The sequence below is a fragment of the Vicugna pacos genome, chromosome 36 (assembly GCF_048564905.1).
Source record: "Vicugna pacos chromosome 36, VicPac4, whole genome shotgun sequence".
Taxonomy (NCBI): Eukaryota; Metazoa; Chordata; class Mammalia; order Artiodactyla; family Camelidae; genus Vicugna; species Vicugna pacos.
Genome location: NC_133022.1, coordinates 8,338,079 through 8,361,762, shown reverse-complemented (window position 1 = coordinate 8,361,762; position 23,684 = coordinate 8,338,079). Strand labels below are relative to the sequence as shown.

The following is a 23,684-nucleotide window of genomic DNA, read 5'->3' as shown; positions in this document are numbered from 1 at the left end:
GGCAAGGAAACACATTCTTTCATTGGGGCCTCTAGCAAGGAACACAGCCTTGCCAACACCTTGATCCCAATGAAATCCTCATTGAATTTCTTACCTACAGAACTGGGAAATAAACTTGTATTGTTTCAAGCCAGTAAGCTTGTGGTAATTTGTTACAGCAGCAATACAAAACTAATACAGAGTTAAAACACATGCCAATAACAGCTAATAGGCAGCAAATGAAAGTAAAGTATTCTAAGACCTTTTGATTTATTGAGGGTATAAGCAATGTGAAACCAGCTCAAAGTCACTTACAAGCCATTTCTGTACATTTCTTTCCAACTCCACATTCCAATGATGGTAGCTTGAAATCAGCCATGATGGATTTACATGACAAAAATAAACAAATGCCACAAATCAGACTTGTATTTTTAAAATTTATTTGTTTTTTTAAAGAGAAAAAAATGTTGTCATTCTTGGAGTAAAATATTATAGCCCTAGTCCAAAGTTCCAAACTAATCTCTGTGTGGTGGGGAGGGAAGTAACAAGGGGGAGATGAGAAAAACTACTGAATATATCCAAAACAGGGCAAGAAAAGAGAAAAGGAAATGTAAAAAATGTTCATACAATAAAAAGATGATGGTTGTAAATTGAAACATATCAATGATTACAATCATTTAAATGTGCTGAATGTTCAAGTGAAAAGGAAAAGGTTGTCAGAATTTTATTTAAGTGTGCTACATGCTATTAGAGGGACACTTCTGAAGCACAAGGATACTGAGAAGTTGAAAGTAAAAGGTTAGAAAAAGATACTTAGGGAAATTCTAACCAAGAGAAAATTGCTATAGTTACACTAATATCAGGCAAAGTAGACTTCGAGGCAAAAAAAAAAAACTGCAAATGATAAAGAAGGAAATTTCATAAAGATAAAACATTATTTCACCAGAGAGATATTTTATACAATTTTAAATCTGTATATGCCTAGTAATGTAACATTAACCATATAAAGTAAACACTGATATAATTATGAAGGGAGACTAATCTACCATCATGGTGGGAGATTTTAACACATTTATCACTTGAGAAACAGACAAAACAAATCAGTTAAGCACATAAAATATGTGAATAAAAATTTGACATAAGGGATAGTTCAACGTACAAAAAATTTGCAATGATTGTATGTTTCCCTATGTTCCTTACCCAGCATCGTCTCATGTTAACATTTTATAATTACCATGGTATACTTTTTATACATAGTAATATATAATTGCCATAGCATAATTACCAAAATTAAGAAATTAACATTGTTGCAATACACTAACTTAAGATCTCACTCAGACTTTCCCAGTTTTCCTACTAACGTTCTTTGTTTCAAAATCCAATTCAAGATTCCACTTTGCATTTAGTTGTCATGTTTCCTTACTGTCTTCTAATCTGTGACAGCTCTTCAGTCCTTCTTTGCCTTTCATGACCATGACACTTTTGAAGAGCACATGTCAGGTATTTTGGAAAATGTCCTTCAATGTTATCTCATACATGGACCGAGGTTATAGGTTTTGGAGAATATCACACAAATACTGCTCAGTTTTGTGCAGCTGTGACCATGGGAGCTCTTTCAGGTTGGCTCCTGTGTCCTTCTATGTACCTTCATTCCATCTTCTTTTTTTTTTTCTAGCACTTCCTTACTTTCCAAAGACACTCCAGGATTATCTTGTATTTTCCTTGCCATAGCCCTGGAATCAACGACTTCTCCAGGGGCCCCTGGTCCCTTTTAATGAAGAATGGTACTTAGAAACCAAGATCTGGGTGCTAGGTGTGCTCACTGCTATTGGTCTGCCACTGCTTTGAGACCCCCCTCAACTTACAGAGCAAAAAAATATGTGTATACTAAGTCATATATACACATATCTATATTTTAAAACCTATCTATATTTTTTTCAGCAGAAAATAAGAAGTGTTGGCAAAGATACGGAGAAACTGGGAAGTTTTGTACTTTCATAGTGGAAGTACAAAATGATGCAGTCATTGTGGAAAACAGTATGGCTGTCCTCAAAATATTAAACATAGAATTAATATTTGATTAAGCCATTCTCCTTGTGAGTACACAACTAAAAGAACTGAAAAGATGGACTCGAGCAATTGTCTATTATCAATGTTCTTGGAAGCATTGTTCATGAGAGCCAAAAGGTGGAAGCTACCCAATTGTCTATCAGTGGGTAAATGGAGAAACAAAATGTGGTATATACAAGCCTTTAAAAAAAATGAAATTCTTGTTCAGGTCTTTTGCCCATTCCACGGAAGACATACAAGGTATCACCTCACACCAGTCAGAATGGCCATCATTCAAAAATCCACAAATGACAAATGCTGGAAAGGCTGTGGAGAAAAGGGAACCCTCCGTCACTGCTGGTGGGAATGCAGTTTGGTGAAGCCACTGTGGAAAACAGTATGGAGATTCCTCAAAAGACTAGGAAAAGACTTACCATATGACCCAGGAATCCCACTCCTGGGCATGTATCCAGAAGGAACCCTACTTCAGGATGACACCTGCACCCCAATGTTCACAGCAGCACTATTTACAATAGCCAAGACATGGAAACAGCCTAAATGTCCACCAACAGATGACTGGATAAAGAAGAGGTGGTATATTTATACAATGGAATACTACTCAGCCATAAAAACTGACAACATAACGCCATTTACAGCAACATGGATGCTCCTGGAGAATGTCACTCTAAGTGAAGTAAGCCAACAAGAGAAAGAAAACTACCATATGAGATTGCTCATATGTGGAATCTAAATACATACATACATACATACATACATACATACATACAAAACAGAAATAGACTCACAGACATAGACTATAAACTTGTGGTTGCCAAGGGGGCAGCGGGTGGGAAGAGCCAGACTGGGATTTCAAAATTGTAGAATAGATCAATAAGATAATACTGCATAGCACAGGGAAATATATACAAGATCTTATGGTAGCTCACAGAGAAAAAATTGTGACAATGAATATATACATGTTCGTGTATAACTGAAACATTGTGCTCTACACTGCAATTCGACACAACATTGTAAAATGACTATAAATCAATTAAAAAATGTTTTAAAAAATAGTCAGAAGCAAATAAACTAAACTTCAATTAAAAACTAAAATAAAATTTTAAATGACTAGACCAAACCAAGTAGACCCATTACTATATAGTAACGGGTTAACATACATGAAAAACAGGGTACCCACAAATCAAACATTTACAATTGAGTCACAAAAGCCAAAAAGGAGAGAGCTGAGGCATACCAAAAACAAAATCATCAAACAGTAAGAAAAAGAAATGAAGACATTTTTAAAAATCAACTGAAAAAAAAGGTTTAAAATGGCAATAAGCACGTATCTATCAATAATGACCTTCAATGTCAGTGGACTAAGCGCACCCATCAGAAGACAGAGGGGGCCCGGGTCCCCGCGGGGCCGCGGTGCCCGCCCGCCCTGCGCTCCTCTTCCAGCCCCTCCGGCCGCCGGGCAGGGTGAGGCGGGGGCGGCCGGGGCGGCGGGTCCCCTGCGCCCCGCCCGTGTGCCCGGGCGGAGGCCGCCATCCGCCGCGCAGGCCACACTCCCTCGGCCCGCAACGGCGATGCGCGGCGGGACCACGGGACAAGGAGGCGCCCGGGCCCGGGCGCCAGGCGCGGGCCTCCGGAGACGAGGGGCGGCGGGCGCACGGCGCAGTGGCGGCCCCGGCCGCCCCGCCGGCTCCCCGGCCCCAGGCCCGGCCGTCCGGCCGCCACCCTCCTCCTCGGCCGCCGCGGCCTGGGTCAGCGGCGGGCCCGGCGGTACCGCGAGCCGCGCGGGAGGACGCGGACCCAGCCGCCCCCGCCGCCCCGCCCGCCGCAGCAAGCGGCGCCGGCGCCGGGGCTGGGAGAAGCACGAGCTCACGGGCCAGGGCGCGAGGGCACCCGCGCGCGCGCGCGGAGCGGGCCGGCCGCGCGCCACCGGCCACCGCGCGTCCGCCAGGCCGGGCCGCGGCGGCCAGGAAGGCAGCGCTGCGCCGGGACAGAGCCGGAGACGCAGCCAAGGTGAAGGCAGAGGCCAAGCCCCGGGTGGCCGCGTCCCCGCCGGCCGGGGGACCCCGCGGAGGAGGAGCCGCGGGCCCGCGCGCCGCTGCAGCGGGACAACGCGAGCCTGCACCCGCCGACGCCGCGCAGGCGAGGGGCTGAGCCCCGGGGGCGGCCTGCGGGGCAGCGGGGCACACGAAGCGGCCGCCGGCGCTGAAGCTGGCGCTGGAGCACATCGTGCGGGGCGTCTGCACCGCGGATGACTTCCTGGGCGAGGGCCCCGGGCAGCAGCTCGGCGACGAGGCGATCGCCCTGCACGACGCGGGCAAGTTCACAGACGGGCAGCAGGACATCCAAGGCGGTAAGATCACCCGGATCGCGGGCAAGGAGCCCGGCTGCGAAACCATCGGGCTGCTCACGAGCAGCATGGACGGCTGACCCGCCACTGTAACGGGAAGCTGGGCGACTACGAAATCGGTGGCCAGATGAAAACTATGGTTGCTTGTTATCCAGGCAACGGAACAGGTTACGTGTGTCATGTTGATAATCCAAATGGAGATGGAAACTGTGTGGCGTGTGTATATTATCTTAATATTAAGGCTGGTAGGCCAAGGTAAGTGGAGGTATGCTTCGAATTTTTCCAGAAGGCAAAGCCCAGTCTGCTGACATTGAACCCAAGTTTGATGGACTACTGATTTTCCGGTCTGACCCGTGCAACCCTCATGAAGCACAACCAGCATACGTTACAAGGTATGCAAGAACTGTCTGGTATTTTGCCCATGAAAAGAAATTTCACCAAGTTAGAGACATTATTTTAGAGAAGCAGTAGGATACTCTTTCTGCAAGATAAAGACCGCAGCTCCTACAGTTTACTCTAGCACCTGGAGGTAAATGGTCTCAATCTACATCACAACTACAACCTTTCCACTACACAGGGTAGCTGTGTGAGGGCAGAGGCTGTGACTTCTTGGTCCTTGGACCCATTTATTCCCTGCTTCAAAATAGGTTCAACAAATGTTTGTTAAATTGAAAATTAAATATTGTCATCTGAATCTTCAACAAGCACTACAAATTCAGTATCTTCTTCTCCCATCGTTATCTGTCTTTGTAGATTGCTTCATCACCTATCATTTTCAAAGCCAAAAATGTTGGCTTCATTGACCAGGCAGTCTGCCACTTTGAACTTTATATCCAATTAACGAATCTAACAGACTGTAAATTCCCTATTGGTACACAAATTTGGGTTTCATTATTACTTACCAAAATATTACTTTAGATTCATTCATTTTCCCTAGTATAATGCTTTCTCCAACTCCTCACTTTAAAGTTGGCAGTATTTGCTTTCCAAAAGGTGGAAAAAAGAAGTATAACTGATATGCTAAGACAGGAGAAAAAATCAAATCATTAATTGTTCAATTAAAAACACAAAAGGCAGAAAAAAGTGGAAGACAAAAATAGTGACAAAAAACAAGGGAAACAAATAAAAAACAACAACAAATATGGTAACTATTAATCCCAACTATATGAATGATTACTTTAAATATCAGTGGTCTAAATGCACCAGTGAAAAAACAGAGATTGTCAGTATGGATCAAAAAACAAGACCCAAATATATTTTTACATAAGAAATCCACTTTAAATATAAAAACATATCTTGATTAAAAGTGGATGAAGAAAAATAGATCATGCTAATATTAATCAAAAGAAAGTAGCAAGACTCATTTCAGACAGAATACAGTGTAAGGAAAGTTATCAGGGATAAAGAAGGGTACTACATAATGATAAGTCAATTCTCCAAGAATACATAACAATTTTTAACATATAAGCACCTAAAAACAGAGTGTCAAACTACATGAGGCAAAAACTAATAAAACTGCAAGGAGAAAGAAATGACTGCACTATCATAGTTGAAGACTTCAACAGCAGACTTCAACATCAGTTGAAGACTTCAACCTCTTTCAGAAATGGACAGATCCAGTAAGCGGAAAATTAGTAAGGACATAGAGAACTCTACACCACCATCAATAAACTGGGTAGTTAACAACTACAGACTACTTCATCCAACAACAGCACAAGATAGACCATGTTTTGAGCCATAAACACACTTTAACAAATTTAAAAGAATAGAAATCATACAATGACCACTCTCATACCACAATAAAATTAAACTAGAAATCAATAACAGAACAGTAACTGAAAAATCTCAAAATACACAGAGATTGAACAATATTCTCCTAAACAACACACGGATCAAAAAAGATATATCAAGAAAAATTTTTAAATGTTTTGAACTAAATGAATATGCAACTTATCAAAATTTATGAAATACAGTGAAGGTAGTGCTTAGGGGAAATGTTTCAGTATTGAATGTATGTATTAGAAAAAACAAAAGGTCTGAAATCAGTAATCTAGGTTTCCACTTGGAAAAGAAGAGAAAATTAAATCAAGCTAGGCAGAAGAAAATTAATAAGAATTACCACAGAAATCACTGAAATTGAAAACAGGAAATAAATAGAGGAAATCGACAAAACCAAAAGCTGGTTGTTTGAAAAATCTTTCAAAATCAATAAGCCTCTAGCCCGGCTAACTAAGAAAAAGAGAGAAGGGGCACAAACTGCTAATATCAGAAATGAAAGAGAGGACATCACTACAGATCCCACTGGCATTAAAAGCATAATAAAGGAATAGTGTGAACAAAAAAAGGCCAAAAATTTGGTAACTGTTGGGCTGCACTCTTCAGGCCTGTAAACCCTGTGCTTGCCCGGCCTCAAGACTAAAGAAAGAGCTCAGAGTCAATGACAGAGACACAATGGTTTAATAGATGGGGATCCTATACGTCCAAAACAAGAGGGTCCTGGAGTTACATCCCACTATGGACAGCCGTTGGCAGGCAGGACAGAGCAGCAGTCTTCAGTACCAGGGGAAGAGGGAGGTTACCAGTCACAGGGGGACTTGACATCAGGTTGGCTTATCAGTTACCAGAGAAACCAGCAGAGGAGCTTGCCTCTCACCACCTTTTTGATAAACTAACATAGTGGAGTCATTTTGATCTGAAGATTAGAATATCCACTAGCTAGGAACAGAGGCAAGTACATAGACATTTACTGGTTAGCCTCTGATTAAGAGGGAAGGTCAGTCGTGTGAGTAGGGTGTAGCTAAAGCACGGACTAGTCAAACAGAAGGTGTAGAGAGCAAGAGAACAGCCATATTGGATGGCCTGATCATACCGTAACTTAGATGAAATAGACCAATGCTTTGAAAGACACAATTTGCCAAAACTCACACAAGAAGAAATAGACAATCTGAATGAGTCTATACCTATTTAAAAAATTGAATCAATAATCAATAGCTTTCCAAAACAGAAAGCACCATGCCCAAATAGGTTCACTGGTGAATTCTATCACAAATTTAAGGAAGAAATTATACTAATTGTCTACAATCTCCTTCAGAAGATTAAAGGAGAGGAAATACTTCCTTACTCATCTTATGAGACCAGCAGTACCCTAATACCAAAACCAGACAGAGACATTACAAAAAAAGAAAACTATAAACCATTTCTCTCATGGACATAAATGCAAAAATCCTCAATAAAATAATAGCAAATTGAATCCAAAAAATATTTATAAAAAGAATTAAACACCACAACCAAGTGGTATTTACCCCACTCATGCAAGGCTGGTCCAGCGTTTGAAAAGTAATAATGTAATCTCTTCCAACCACAGACTAAAAATGAAAAACTGCATGATCATATCAATAGATGCAGAAAAAGCACTTGACAGACTCCAACACATATTCGTTACAATAATTCTCAATAAACTAAGAATAGAGGGAAATTTTCTCAACTTGATAAAGACTACCTACAAAACTAAAGCTAACAGCCGCAGTGGGAGAAACTTGAAGCTCTCTTACTATGATCAGGTGGGAGGCAAGGTTATTCCTTCTTAACAACTCTTTTTTAACATCAGACTAAAAATCCTTGCTAATGCAGTATAAGAAAAGGAAAGAGGTACACAGATTGAGAAGGAAGACTTAACAGTGTCTTTGTTTACACATGTTCTTTGTAGAAAATCTGAAATAACTGACAAAAAAAAATCCAAACAAACAAAACCTTCCTGTAATTCATAAGCAATTCTAACAAGGTTGAAGGATACAAAATTAACACATAGAACTCAGTTGATTTCCTCTCTAACAATCTGAAGTTACAAACATGATACCATTTGCATCAGCACAACAAGAATGAAATACTTAGGAATAAATCTGACAAAATATGTACACAATCAGCATGAATAAAAGCACAAATTCTGATGAATGAACTCAAAGAAGCACTAAACAAATAGGGAGATATTTCATGTTCATGGACAGGATGACTCAATATTGTCAAGATTTCAGTTCTTCCCAACTTGATCTATAGATTCAGTGTAATCCCAACCAAAATCGCAGCAAGTTGTTTTGTGGATATCAACAAACTGATCCTCACATTCATATGAAGAGGCAAAAGACTTTTTAAGACTTACTGTAAAGTTACAGTAATCAGGACAGTGGGTACTGGCAAAAGAATAGGCAAATAAGTCAGTAGAGAGCCCAGAAATATGTTCCCACAAATAGTCCACTGATCTTTGACAAAGGAGCAAAGGCAATGCAATGGAGCAAAGACAGTCTCTTCAACAAGTGGTACTGGGACAACTGGACATCCACAAGCAAAAAATAAATAAATAAATAAATAAAGAATCTAGACACAGACCTTACAGCTTCACAAAAATTAAATCAAATGGATCACAGACATAAATTTAAAGTGTAAAACTGTGAAATTCATAGAAGACAACATAGAAGACAATCAAAACAGCGTTGGGCATGACCTTTTTAGATGAAGTGCCAAAGACACAATCCATGAAAGAAATAATTGATAGGTTGAACTTCATTAAAGTTAAAAACATCTGTTCTGTGAAAGATGATGTCAAGAGAATGAGAAGACAAGCTGCAGAATGGGAAAAATATTTGCAAAAGATATGTCTGGTAAACTATTTTCCAAAATATACAAAGAACTCTTAAAACTCAACAAAAAAACAGCAACAACAAAAATACTGATCAAAAAATAGACCAAAGATCCTAATAAACATCTAACCAAGAAGATACATACATTTCAAATAAGCATAAGAAAAGATGATCCATATCGTATATCATGAGGAAAATGCAAATTAAAACAGTGAGACATCTATTAGAATGGCCAAAATCTAGGGCACTGACAGTACCAAACACTAGTGAGGATGTTCAATAACAGGAGTATTCAAAGATTGCTGGTGAGAATGCAAAATGGTACGGCCATTTTGGAACACATTTTGATGATCTCCTACAAAACCAAATATACTCTTACCATATGATCCAGCCCTCACACTCAGGTATTTATCCAAAGAAGCTGAAAACATGTCCACACAAAAACCTGCACTCAAATGTTGATAGCAGCTCTGTTTATAATTGCCAAAACTTGGAGGCAACCAAGATGCCCTTCAGTAGGTGAAGGATAAATTAAGGTACATCCTGATGCTGGAGTATTAGTAAGCCCTAAAAAATGAGCTGTCAACTCATGAAAAGGCATAAGGGAACCTTAAATGCATATCTCTAAGTAAAAGAAGCCCATCTGAAAAGGCTACATGCTGTAGAGTCTAACTACAGAACATTCTGGAAAAGGTAAAACTATGGAGACAATTAGATCAGCGGTTCCTGGCAGTTGATGGGGAAAGATAAACAAGCAGAGGACAGAGGATTTTTAGGGCATTTTTAGCACTATGGATATCATAATGATGGATGTATGTCATCGTACATTTGTCCAAACCTTTAAAATATACAAGACCAAGAATGAACTCAAATGTAATCTATGGACTTCAGGTGGTTATGAAGGAAAACAGAGATGACAGCACTGCATGGTGATGTTGAAGGAAACTGTGAGTGCAGGCTTCATCCTTGCTCATAATGGTACCATTTTGGTAAGTGGTGTTGATAATGAGGGAGGCTTTATGTATGTGGTGGCAGAGGGTCTGAGGAAAATCTCTTTCCATTCCTCTCAATTTTGTTGTGAATTAAAAGTGCTCTAAAAATTGTCTTTTTTAAAAAATGGATATAAAATATTGCTTCTGCTTTCTTCTCAGTTTTCCCTCTGCTTAGACTTTCAAAGGCTCTTTATTTTCTGTATTAGTCACATACTTACAGTATTCTGCTGGATTTTACTATATGCCTCCAAACAGCAGTGTCCTCATCAGCTCCTGCCAACAATTTCCATACACCCTGTATTCCCAGCAGGTGTCTCTGTCTTAAGGTAGTTTCCCCAGAAGCAGATCCAGAGGCAAGCATTTGTGTGCAATTCTTTATTATCTGGGAGATGTCCCCGTGAAGCACCATAAACGCTCAGGAAAGGAAGACAGGAAAAAAGAGAAACAATAAGGTGTGCATTATAAGTAGGTTTTAGAATGAGGGCAAATACAGATCAATCTCACTGGGGAACCCTGGGATACAGTGAGGAACACTCTTCCCTGTTATCCAGTGCCCAACCCCAATTGCTTTCAAGGGGTATGCATTCTCTGATCAATTTGCCACTGGCCAAGAACTGCTCCTGGATGCATTTGCTCCCTAGCATTTTTAGCCTGCCTCATGCATGAACAGATAGAATGTCTCTGGCAGAGTTATAGGTGCTTCCAGCTGAACGCATGTTACCAAAATGGTGACTGCCAAGGACATATGGGTGGGCACAGACGCAGGACAATTTTAGTGGACATGACACAGTCTCACTTACACCTCCGTTGCTGTGCTTAAACAGTTACTTCTGTAGGGGCTGCCTTTTTGATTGTTGTTACCAGTGAAATTCTGCTCAACCTCTAGTCCCAAGGTCAGCTGTCACTTACTCTAATTCCATCTCTAAGTAAGAATTAATGATTTCCACCTCTGTACATCCATCATACATCCCTAGAGATCAAAATGTCAATCTGTACTCATCGTCTCCTTCCACATCACCATGCAGTGCTGTCATCTCTATTTCACAAATGAGGAAACAGTCAGGCAGGTCTGCCCGAGATTACCTGACTTCTAAAAGTTGGAGCCCAGACTCCAACCCAGAATCTTCTACTTGGCTCAAGAAGCCAAACAACTTTGAAATGAACTCAACTTGTATCTTTTCCATGAAGTAACTGAAGACCAACTGGCCCCAATAAGTCCCCTGACATTCCAAGAATCAGAACTGCAGTGTGAAACAGATTTATCTGAACACAACCACTTTATATAAATGATTTTTATATGAATTGCTCCACAAAATCTGAGTACAGATATGAACATATTTGTATTTCCTATCAATAACTCAATCATTACCTGCCTTATAAAAAGAAGTGCAATTTCTCCCTCTTGATGTGCCTCATTTCCCTGTTTTGTTTTCTTTTTTTCCAGAATCATGGCAGTTTACACAAACTAAAAAGATTTCACAGCCTTCCACACCCAAGCCTGCAGAGATTCGGTGTCTCAAATAACCACTTCCTCTGCATCCTGCCGCAACACAGTGGACAATGGAAATTGGTCCCACACAGTCTACTTGTCACTGTTAGCCTCCTGCTGTGACTGTCTCAGGGGTCTAAATGCTACGCAGCTGATTTTCAAGGAATTGCACTCATCTTGTGCCCTCAGGGCGGGCTCGGCCTTCCAGCACTGATTGAAGCAGTTAGTACTCAATCTTTTCAGTCCCCTATGCAGTCAGCTCACGGGGTCTGCTGGCCCCAGATTACAGGATAGGATGGTCCCGGTACCTAGCACTTTATGTAAGGATGTTCATTTTCCTTCCATGTTCTCCCTTGTCAACCCCACTCCCTGTATCATCAATCCAGAATTAAAGTCCGTGTGTTTCTTGACCCTATTAACAGGTGTGATGCTCAGCCCACAAATTCAATTAAGCAAGAAACAGACAATCCTGTGCAGCATAAAACTCAACTTAATTTTATTGAGACTCACCTTACCCACAAAGGTAGTGGGAAACTTAAGCTTAGTCCCATTCATGATTTTCTGTCTCTTTCTGGGGCCTTGGAGGGTGCCTTGGGATTCAGGAGTGGGAACTCTCTGATCCTCAAGCACTCGCCCATACAGATAGCTGCTGGGACGCCCTCAGCGCTAATGCTCATGCGCCTTTCTAACCCGCTGGCTCGCCCTGCTATCAGCACAGTGGGGCATGGGACTCCTCTCTGAGCTGATCTATGAATCCCATCTTTCAGACACCCGCATAGCCATGTCCACTCAGAGAATCTGCCCTCGCTCACCATTCCTGGTGACGGCCGAGGCCCCAGCCACTACCACACTGGGGCCTGTGCGTGCTGTCTTGTTTTCTGCCTCCAGACTAAGACACATCCCTCTAGCCGTGTGGGGCCGAGTCCCACTCTGCCTGCTGCTTTGGACCAAGTATTTTGTCCAATATGCCGCTGCTCTTTCCTCCATGGGGCTTTTGAAAATCAAACAGATAAGATAACAAATAAAAAGCCCCAAAGATGAGCAAGCTCTTTCTACTTTCTGCCTTTTCATACCTCTTCCCTGAATTGGATGGAAGGAAGAGAGAATAATTTAGGGAGAAAGATTCCAGAGCAATATTGCAAACTGTTACCTTAGATACACCTATAAGATAAAAATAACCCTTTCTACAGGTTCTGTCTTTACACTCCACAAAGCTAACACCCTAAGCCCTGCTCATGAATATCCCCTTTACACTGCATTTCTCTCCAAACATGTCCTTTTGCCCTGTCCTGCTCTTGCATACATAAAAAAATTGCAATTCTAGAAAGTCCTGTCCATCTTTTAAAAATTTGCTTCCTAAAACTCCAAGGTGGTTCTCTGAGTACAAATTCATTCTTTAATGGGCTATTCTACAAAAATATATATAAGAAGAAAAAAATTAAATGTGTCAACTGATATAACTTGATAAACCTTAATATCAACACAAGTTACTCCCAGAGGACACAGGTGGAGAGGACGGCGAAGCTAATCAGTGATCGGGAAACAATTCTGAGTTAGAACCTGGTCTTCTGTTTCTAAAAATATCACTTCATTTTAAAAGACCTAAGTATTTCTAGATAAAGCAAACCTTTACTTTTGCCCAAACAGGGGGAAATAGTTTCCCGAGTGTCTGTTCTTCTATTTTAACAAGCATCATGTTAGACAGTAAAAGAAATGATCAGAAAATTGTTAAAAAAAAAAAACCAAATCTGCTATTTAGATACAGGGATCATAGTCCTCCTTTTATGAGATACTCTGACGATGCTGCTCAGGAGGAAAAAAGAAAGAAAAATGCAACCGTTAGGTCTCAGGTAAATAACTGTTTATTGCAATTTAAGCTAATACTTATTCATTATTCAGTCAACTATTTGGTACAAATAAATATTCTCCCACTTGTTAGTCCCTGGGCCCTTTCTTAATCCTATCTGGGTTTACTTTCAGTGAATTTCTGAGTAAGCACAAGTTATAGGTTGGCTGCATCTTGAGCTAGGGACACCCATGGTGTAACTGCTTCTTTTTTTTTTTCGTTTCAAAGGAAACGGTCCATCCGAAGTGAAACCTGCTGTGTTGTTTCAGTGGTAGAGGATGTTTTCGTCTTTGTTGGTGGTGTTACAGTTGCTGTTGTTTTAATCAGACAGTTACGTCAAACAGAAGCAATCAAGTTTCTTTTTTATTGCCACCTCCCTCCACTCTTTCCACTCAGTCCATGCTGTCAAGAAAATACCCTTGTTAGTAAAGTGATTCATCTCTTTTTTGTGCAGCTGAGCAGCTGGAAAGATCATTGTAAAGGAATCTTTTCAGATGGTCAGTGTAAGTTAAAATGTCACTGAAATTATGGCAATGCCTCGGGGGTCACAGGTATTTTCTGAGGTCTAATGTGTCTTCCAGAGAAAGAAAAAGAAGTTTCCACTCAACAAGGCGCCAAAGAGGACATTTAACTCCAAGCTCCACAATCTGGCATTGGTCCATGCAGCTCCATCTGTCCCTAAAACTGGAAGCCACAGTCAGTTTCTCTTCTCTTCATCCACGTGTTTACTGAGACGAGTACTTTCTCTACAGACAAGCAGAAAATGCACTCCTCTCTGTTTAAGTAACCATGAAAATCCCACTGTGAATGCCATGACTGGGCTTTCTGATGGACAGCGGCCACGTCTGCACGCGTCTACTCAATAACGTGCTTTGGTTTACAGGCTGAGTCCCATCACTCTGCTGAGAGAAAACCTCTGAGGGGCCGGCGCACAAGGCAGTAAAGGGTGACGGCAGGAAGGAGGAGGAGGCCCTGAGGGAAGGCCTGCTATCCGGAGAAGTCAGATTCAAAGTGAAAGCAGAGCAAAGAGAGAAAACACCCACCAAGCCTGGCCAAATCTCCACTTACAGCATTTTAGCTAATGCCACTCAGAGCGTCTCCTTTCTAAACAGAGGAGTGTGGATTGTAAACGCTGGTTGTGCCGCATGGTAGCTGAGACAACTTACCAGAAAACCAGCTGCATTTTCTCCAATGTAGTGTTTGATTATGTGAGTCACAATTAGAACTTACAAATTACAAAGAAAAAGATGATTTCATATTTTCTTAAATGTAATAAAAAGTTTCCTGTTTTTAATCAAAGTCAATGCATTCAAAGTGACTATTACTCTATCTGATTTGTAGTTATTTCTCCATGTGTTGTTTTGACCAGTTGGAAAAGTAGCTCTAAGAAGAGGGATCCAAAGAGGAGCTCGTGCACTTCTTCCTCAGCACTTCTGCTTCAGTGGAGGTGAGCCAGAGAAGGGACCATTACTGACATATAGTCATAACTTCTATGGGCGGTTTGAACTTGTTAAAAGTTGTAACTAGGATATTCTGTTCAAATTCTCCCCAGCCCATGTATCCAGAGTTCATCACAAGAGTGTTGACTAACCAGCTTCAAAGTTCCTGAAGACCCACCAGTCAGAATGGCCATCATTCAAAAGTTCACAAGTGACAAATGCTGGAGAGGCTGTGGAGAAAAGGGAACCCTCCTACACTGCTGGTGGGAATGCAGGTTGGTGCAGCCACTGTGGAAAACAGTATGGAGATTCCTCAAAAGACTAGGAATAGACTTACCGTATGACCCAGGTATCCTGCTCCTGGGCATATATCCAGAAGGAACCCTACTTCAGAAAGACACCTGCACCCCAATGTTCATAGCAGCACTATTTACAGCAGCCAAGACATGGAAACAGCCTAAATGTCCATCAACAGATGACTGGATAAAGAAGTGGTATATTTATACAATGGAATACTCTTCAGCCATAAAACTGACAACATAACGCCATTTGCAGCAACATGGATGTCCCTGGAGAATGTCATTCTAAGTGAAGTAAGCCAGAAAGAGAAAGAAAAATACCATATGAGATCGCTCATATGTGGAACAAGAAAGAATGAAAGAAAGAAAGAAGAAAGAAAGAAAGAAAGAAAGAAAGAAAGAAAGAAAGAAAGAAAGAAAGAAAGAAAGAAAGAAAGAAAGAAAGAAAGAAAATAAAGGGACTAAGAAAGAAAGAAAGAAAAAAGAAGAAAAAGACAGTAAGACAGAGAAGTAGAATGGTCTGTCCACGGTGCCCTAAAGTGAAAAAGAACCTGTAGAGAAATTCGGAAGCAGAGTACTATCCATCTGCTTAGTTTTTATTCTTCCAAAACAGGATCTGAGTGCCCAAGATGTGCCAGACACTGAGGACTAGGGGGCGTGATGCCAACAAGCCAGGTCAGAAGCAGTCCGGTGGCTGGATACGTGGGCTGGAGAAAATTTGAACAGAAAAGACTTGAACCCCAGGATCAAGAGATCTGACTTAACTGCAAGTCCTTAGGCTTTGAAACTGTGTCACCTGTTAAATGGCCACCCTTTCCTGTCCCTCCGAACACTCAGACTACTTGAAAATTTTCCTCTGAATGCCCTTGCATGGTTGCATGTGAAACCCCATTCCCCCTTCACTTTAATTAAATGATATTCCTTTCACCAACTCTGTCTGCCTGACAAGTTCCCACTCATCTTTCAGGACATAACACCTAAATTTCAGCCTCTGGGAAGTTTTCTCCTGACTCTCAGCAGGCAGGCCCTCCCTCCTCTGCCTCACCAGATATGGAACGTTCCTCTGATGGTCTTTTCCCCCGCTGGGCTGGAGGCTTCCAAAAGGCAGGCATTGTGATCTGTTTGTCTTAGCCTCCTCAGCATATGGCACAGCTTCTGGAACAAAACAGACCGTATCAGGAGGTGAGACAGTGAACAAGGATGGTAAGAGCAAACTTCAAGCAAAATAAGGAATGCCACGCTCCCTAATTCTGAGAGTTTTATAACATGTGAGAATGCCTCAAGTACAAAATCCCACACAATTATTAGCAAACAACTGCATATTTTGTGCCCATATATAGTAAGCATAGAGTGTGCGCTGTTAGGTACCAAGCCAAGGGTAGATAGTGTGTGCTTCTTGTGACTTTATTAAAAGGCTTTCCAGAAGAAAAAAAAATCCTGTCTCTTCATTTTAAATATATTCTCATGGAGACTTCAATTTCCCTGGAATTTAGATTAGTACTTCCAGTAATACAATATGTGTCAAACATCACAACGTCTAAAAGAGATTAAATAACTTGCCTTGACACGTAAAAAGAAGAGATTGATGAAAAAAAATCTCTGGAAGGAGATTTTGATACCAAATGAAGATTTCAAAGGAAGTTGATAAACAGCAGCTTAAGAATTGGCGCATTTCCCTATGAAGCTGTGTTCAGGCACGGCCTCCAAAACACCATGTGGCTGGGATTCTCCTTGTGTCCCCGCCCCTCGGCACTTGAATTCTGACTTGGTCTCTGTACCCACTCCTCACATGTACAAGTCTGGTCTTGCTTAGAGCTCTCTAGGCTTTTAAATATATTCTTTGTTCCCATTATTGCGTACATTTCTGCTAGTTGGGTTCTGAGATGTAACTTCTTACAGCAGTTCTCATTTTGTTCAAGCTACTTTTCCTCAGGCTACTATAGATAAATCCCCTGCCCAGGACTCTCCGACCTCAGGGTTTATCTTTTGCTCAGTCAGAGCCCAGCAGCTTATGAAATGTGACATATGGTGTCATCAGAGTGCCCACAGCTCCGAACCCAATGCCGGGCAGCTTGAGGGCACTCAATAAATACATGTGAAATATACTAATTGTGTATTTGTTTCTTATCTATAGTGTGACTGTAGCTTTTGTCATATTGAGCCCGAGATAATAGAAAAAAAATCAATGAAATGAGATTTTAAGTCAGGATAAGGAACACACACACACACACACACAAAGGCAGAATGAAATTTAGGAGCAAATCCATGGGGCACTGTGGAGTAAGAAAGGAAAAAGGAACAAGAGTAAAAATAAGACGCAAGAGGTGGATTTGAGGAAAACTATTGAAAATTAATTTCCGGGCCCCTTAGTTCCATTGCACAGATGAAGAAACTGAGACACAGAGAGGTAAACATCATTGTGGCAGGCAGAATAATGTGCGCCCCCTACCCTTGATGTCCAGGCTCTAAGGTCTGAAACCTGCAAATGTTACCTTACATGGCAAAAAGGATTCTGTAGATGTGATCAAGTTTACAGACTTTGACATAAAAAGCATTCTGGATTTTCCAACTGAGCCCAATGTCTTCATTGGAGTCTTTAATAAATGGGAGATATTGAAAGTGGAGGGTTGAAGAGATGAAACAGAAGAAGAGGAGAAATTAGAAGTATGGGAGGAATGAGACTCACAGTTGTGGGTATTAAAGACAGATGAAAAGGGGCCACAAACCAAGGAAGGTAAGTAGCCTCTAAATGTGGGCGATAGCGCTCAGCTAACAGCCAGCAACACAATGGGCACTCAGTCCTACAGCCACCAGGAACTGAATTCAGTCAACAACACAAATGAGCATGGAGTTGGATCCTGAAAGGAATCCCAAGAGCCCCCTGAAAGGGACGCAGCTGTGCTCACACCTCGTTTTCAGCCTAGTAAGGCCAGTAAGCAGCCTGACTAATGCCCTGCAGAGCTGTAACATAGTAAGTCTGTGTTGTTTTAAGCTGCTTAGTTTATGGGAACTTGTCACACCCATAATAGAAAAATTAAGACAATCATATCTAGACCAAAGACTACCATGCTGAACAAAGGTAAGCCTAGAACTCTGAGCTCCTGACTACTAGCCCACCTTGGATGAAAGGGTGACTCAAAAGTGGTAAGAAATCTATAGCAAAGGAAGTACCCAAACATGGAGGTTTGATAAATCAAAAACCAGACAAGCAATTCAGAATAAAAGTCAAAGAAAAATCAGTAACTAAAGCAACAAATAACCAGCAACCAGAGTCAAAGCCTGTGCCAGATCACTACACGCTTCTACATGTGCTTCTTCTTCAGCAAGAAAAAGGGCAGACAACCTAGAACATGACTAGTACATAGCACACAGGAAAAGCAATATTCAGTGGAAATTTATAATATTGTTATATAAAAAATGAATGAAAATTAGTAATCTAATGGTCTAACTTTAGAATTTGGAACAAAAAAAGAACAAAATAAACCCCAAGAAAGTATAATTAAAGATATACTAAACAGAGAAGCAAAATTAATAAACTAAAGGACAATATGGAGAGAACCAACAAAGCCAAAACTGGCTGTTTGAGAGCTCTGCCCCTGCATGAATACAGATGAAGCATAATTATAAAGGAATTTAGTGTTCACTTAGCCAAGAATCATGGCACACGCACTGATGTCACTGAAAAAAAAAGAGTACATTCCAACCTTTGCAATAAGTAACATACACTTGTTTCTCCTTGTTTTCCCTGAGTGCCTCCTGCAGTCTCTAAGAGCAGGCTTCACGGCCACGCAGTGTCACACGCAAGGTTAATTTGGTTGGGGCTGTGGTGACATCCGTGCAGTGAATAATGCTATTTACACATCTGTGTGAGACGGACGTGAATGACGCAGCCCGCAACAGGGCTGCCTCTGAATGACATGGAGCTGTGCTTTGCTGAGGTGTAAGAACGTCACATGTTGCATGAGCCCCTTCTCCTTAGATGGAAGCTTCCAGGTCAAAGGTGAAGACTCCGAGGACCTGTTTACATAGGATTACGGGATGTTAAGGTTCGAGTCTTCTGGTTGTTTAAAATAATGGATTGAATGATCACTTTGGTTTTGTATTTTTTTTTAATCCCTCTACTCTGTTGATCTATTTGACTCAAAAATACAGGTTATTTGGGTATCTTTAAAACTCAGCTTATACCAACTTCAACACAACAAAGGACCGTTTTTCCTCGGCTGTGGCCAAGGGGCTCCGTCCTCCCGAGGGAGCCAAGGCGGCGGTGGGGTGAGGCCCCCACGTCACCCGGCGCCCAGCACTGCGCCCGCCCCGCCGCGCCCGCCCGGAGCTCTCCGCGCCCGGCCTCGCGCCGCCAGCTCGCCTGCATCTGCTTGGCCCTCGTCCTGCGCGACAATGAGGTGACGGTCACGGAGGACACGATCAATGCCCTCATTAAAGCAGCCGGTGTCAAACCTTTCTGGCGGGGCCTGTTTGCAAAGGCGCTGGACAGTGTCATCACCGGCGGCCTCATCTGCAACGTGGGGGCCGCTGCACCCCCCCCCCACACTCCCCCCAACCCCCACCCCCTCACCCCTCCCACCCCCCAACCCCCAACCCCCCGCAGCCGGCGCCACCCTCGCTGAGGAGGAGAAAGCGGAAGCAAAGAAAGACCGATTCGCATCCCAGGAGTTTGATGATGACATGGGCTTTGGGCTTTTTGACTAAACTTTTGCAGGAACACATTCAATAAAAAGCTGAGCTCTTTGCTGCTGTTGGTCTTGCTGGAAAAAAAAAAAAGTAACAGCAACAACGGACCTGAAGCCCGCTTAGCCATAGTGCGGATGTAAAATAAGAGGGGGTAACTTACCAGTTTATCGTCTAATGTGAGACTCACCCAGCTCTCTTTGTGTGGACGGATGTGATGCTGATGGAAAAGGCGGCTTCAGAGCGGGGTAATTAACTGGCTCAGATGGAAGGGACGAGGGACATCTAAGCAGTCAGACCTACAGCCTCCTGCCGCTCTGATTCAGTGATGCCTTGCGCCGCTGGCCGAAGGGTGGAGTGTGACTCTGAGAAAAGCAAGCCCCAGGCACTTTCTAACTCAAGTGTCTGGATTAGAAGAGCTGTGATTCTGCATTTCTGTTGCTGCCTTGTGCCTATGTGTTTGCACTCAGAAGATAAAAAGAACATGTCATAGAGTCTCTGCAAATGGAACACAGGAAGGATAGATTATCTTAATTATTTATTTACTGAAAATATGTACAGCCACGGGGAAGACTTACCTTTTCCTCCACCCTGTGGGCCTTTTCAGCTCAGGCTCACTTGCTGCCCAAGAGAGGCACTTTCGGCTTTTTTCTTCTTTTTTTTGTTACAAAACTCAGCTATTTCCCTCACATATTACCATTTTGAAAATTTTTTTTGAAACAATAGATGGTGTTGGCTCCTAACAAGACAACAGCTTTTGCCTCTGAACTAGACATTCCCCTCCATACCCCTGAATTTAAAGTTCTTCTTGTTACCAATAGCCTCTGTTTCAAAACTGCTCATTACCTTGAATAGATGGTGGCATATAGTACATCACAGTGCTGAGATTATCTCTCTTTGCTGTTAAATAAAACCAAAATGAATCAACAGTTTCATATTTTAGAGACTCGGAGAGCATAAGGTGGTCCTGTCCCAGTGCCAGAATAACAGCCCCGTAAAAGCATTTAAGAATTTTATTCTTCCCAAGACATGAAAACGGAACCCACCTTAGCTTTCATCTGAGTTATGCACACCCAGTGAATGGAAGGTAGACCACTCAACTAAAACAGAAAGTTAAGTAGGGAGGTCTGGAGATCAGGAGAAAAGTGCAGGCTAAAATATACATTTAAAAGCCATCATTATAAAGATGGTGTTGAAGTGCTGAGAAACTGATGTCACCTCTTGGGAGAGGGCATAGGTAGAGAAGGTGGCACAAGATGAGGAGGAAATCACAAAGGAGGCTGTGAGATGGAGTGGCCTGTGGGGTGGAAGAAAGGGCAGATGAAAACAGAATCTTGTGGTTCTCCAATGTCTAACATCTTACCCGGCAGAGATAAAATGGGTGCCCCCGGAGATGAGTATGACATTTGGGTAGCTCCCATTTTCTGGCAATTATGAATAAAGCCTTTATAATTTTTATATAGGTTTTTCTGTGAATTGACAATTCCCATTTCCCTTTAGTAATATCTAGGGCTGGGCTTGACGGGTCATATAGCAAGGGTATGTTTAATTTTTTTAAAAACTGCTGTGCCTGTTGTCAAAGCGGCTGTGCTCTTTCTTCATTCTCACCAGCAACGTATACGAGTCCCATGTGCCCCAGCACTTTCACTTTCAGTGTTTCATTAGTAGTAGTGGTGGTGGCAGTATTCTAACCATTCTAGTGGGTACGTAGTGCTAGGTCATTACCATTTACTTTGCATTTCCCTAATGACTAAAGATATTTAGCATCTTTTAATGTGACTCTTCTCTGGACTTTCAGCTCCACTAGCACGCGGTTTACATGTTGATGCTGACCACTGTACCCTCAGCTCTCACTTCTCGGGTACATATTGCTTTTCAAAAAGTTCTTGTTAAACGAAAGAACAGGAGAACCACAAGAAGTTATAGAATCCAGTCTTTACTCCCGGTCTTGCTAGCCTCCATAAAAGTCAGAGAAAATGAAAAGACAGGAAGTAAAAGGAACGCCTAAATTACAAGAATTCCTCGTAATTCTAGAGTCAGGGCAAGAATGGAACCCCGGAGGCAGGCCGTGGTCACCGCTGCCACACCAGAAAACGCCCATCTGAGCTGGAGACAGGAAGAAGGGCTCAGAGGTGCTCAGCATCCCAAACGAGGAGGTGCACGTGACAAACAGTCTGGCTCCAGCAACATCAATATCACTCTCTCAGAGACCAGTCAGGTACAAGACCCCTCGCCCCCTCTGTCTCCACTTCCTTCTCCTTCTCTTTCACTTCATCATCACATCTCTGGAGCAATTATGCTGTGCCAGCATGTTCCAGAAGCACTTTGCGGGAGGTGTGTCACACAGTCCTCACAGCAGCTCTGAGGACCTTGTAATACTATTGTTTCCATTTTGTAAATAACTAATTGGTGCTTACAGCCCGCTGGAGGTCATAGCTGACCTTCACAGCTGGTTTCATGACTGGGCCTCAAAGTCTGCCCTGTTGGACAGCAAAGCCCCTGCTGCTGTGCTCTGCACAGCCGCCTGCTCAGTGAGGTTTCTTTGCTGTCTCTTCCAACAAGATTCATTCTACAGTAATCTACTTCCACTTTGTCCATTTCCTTGGATGTGAGGCCCTCAGGCCAGCCTATTGCATAGATCAATCAGGTAATGCAATCTTGGGGACACTGGGGAGGCCCAGATGGCCTAAATTCTCTCTGATGCAATGATCAATAAATATTTCATCCTTTAACTTAAGAGTTTGGGCTGCAAGGTTGCCAAAGAAAGATAATGTTTTAGTAGCTTATAAAGTTAATCTGGGTGGGAAAAACCTGAGAGAAGGTTTTGATGGAAGGAGGGGGAAAAAGAAACATGAGAACAGTGAGTACTTGAGAAGACAGAGGTATAGGAGAAAAGATACAAACTAGAGCGACTAGGGGAACCAAAGATAGAGTGCTTGATATGCATTTAGTCAATAAAAATAAATAAAAAGTCACCTGGAGCCACTGCCCAAGTTTGCCCGCTGGGAGCTCTGGCCTTTCCTGTGCTCAGCGTTCTTCCTGGCAGAGGGGCAGGCTGAGGAGTTCCCCACATCGCTCCATCCTTCACCTTCATCAACGGGGGAGCCCTGGTGGGTGGAGACTCTCCTCCAGCATGAAGGCTAAGGAAGTAACTGCCAGGCGATCCCCCCACTTGCATCGGCTTTGATTCCACTGAGCCGAATGTCATCCTGCTCAAAGAGACCATCAAATGGTTTCTGAGCAGCTTGAGGTTCAATAAAGTGCAACACATTTTTTCTCCAGCACTTTGCCCTTAGTCTTTGTGACCAAACAGCCAAAGTAAAACTCATTTGTGGAACTGGGTAAAACAGAGAAATGAAGACACAGAGCGTGGTTGGCCAGGCCAAGCCCCTCACCTACCACAGTTTAAGAGTTTGAGGCTCTTGTGGATGAAGCAGGGATACCAGGAGGCACAGACAGTCTATATGGTGGGGAGACTGTGATGACAGTGGGTCATGGGTGTGACCAGGAAGAAGAGCAGAAAAGCTTGGGAATGGACTAGAGACAAACTAGGAGCTTCTACACCTCCCACTCCTAATTCCTTCCACACTGGAATTGAACACTGACTCATCCAGACCCTTTTTCATGCAGGCTGCTCTGTCCACTTCTTGTATTTACAGGGACAGATGATATGACCAGAAGTGGTGATGCAGTTAACCAGGAGTGGAAACTGGAGGGTGAAGTTTGGAGAAGAAAATGAGTTTTGCATTATGTATACTGTGAATTTCTGGTAGATAATTCATGTGAAGATGTCCAGTGGGGACATGAGTCTAGAAATTAAAAGAACTACATGGGGCTGGACCCAGAGATTTCAGAGTTATCAGCAAGCGGGTTGCAATCAAAATCAGTCCAGTGCAGCTCTTATTC

The 23,684-nt window shown here is 42.4% G+C and overlaps 1 pseudogene; it reads left to right on the top strand.

Annotated features, from left to right (window-relative positions):
• Positions 1-3,617: 3,617 nt before the first annotated feature.
• Positions 3,618-19,799, top strand: LOC140691685 (egl nine homolog 1-like; annotated as a pseudogene).
• Positions 19,800-23,684: the final 3,885 nt, after the last annotated feature.